Consider the following 400-nt stretch of genomic DNA (forward strand, 5'->3'; position numbering starts at 1 on the left):
CCTGGTGGGTACCTTCCAACTCAGCTTATTCTGTGATTCCGTCATTCATACAAACTAGTGCTGTAGCGCCTAGAGAAGGCCAACAAGATTTTGCAGTCAGGTGGATTGTGTGTCTCCTCTGTCCTCCCTGAAAAGAAACGGCCTCACTGCACAGCGGGTCCTGATTTAGAATGTTGGTTTAAAGTTACTACAGGATTCACAACTGCAGGTAAATAAATGGTTTGTGAAGGCAGAGAACTGCACCGTTCATCAGCGGTGCGCAGCACGGGCCCTGAGCCGCTCCCGGAGCAATTTCAATCCGCCCGCTCCAAGATCTTCAACCGGGCTCCGCTCGCCCCTCACCGGGCTCGGCCCGGGCCCGGCTGCGCCTGTCACTGCTGCGTCACTGCTGCGTCACTGC

This window comes from Parus major, chromosome 2 (genome assembly GCF_001522545.3).
Source record: "Parus major isolate Abel chromosome 2, Parus_major1.1, whole genome shotgun sequence".
Lineage (NCBI taxonomy): Eukaryota > Metazoa > Chordata > Aves > Passeriformes > Paridae > Parus > Parus major.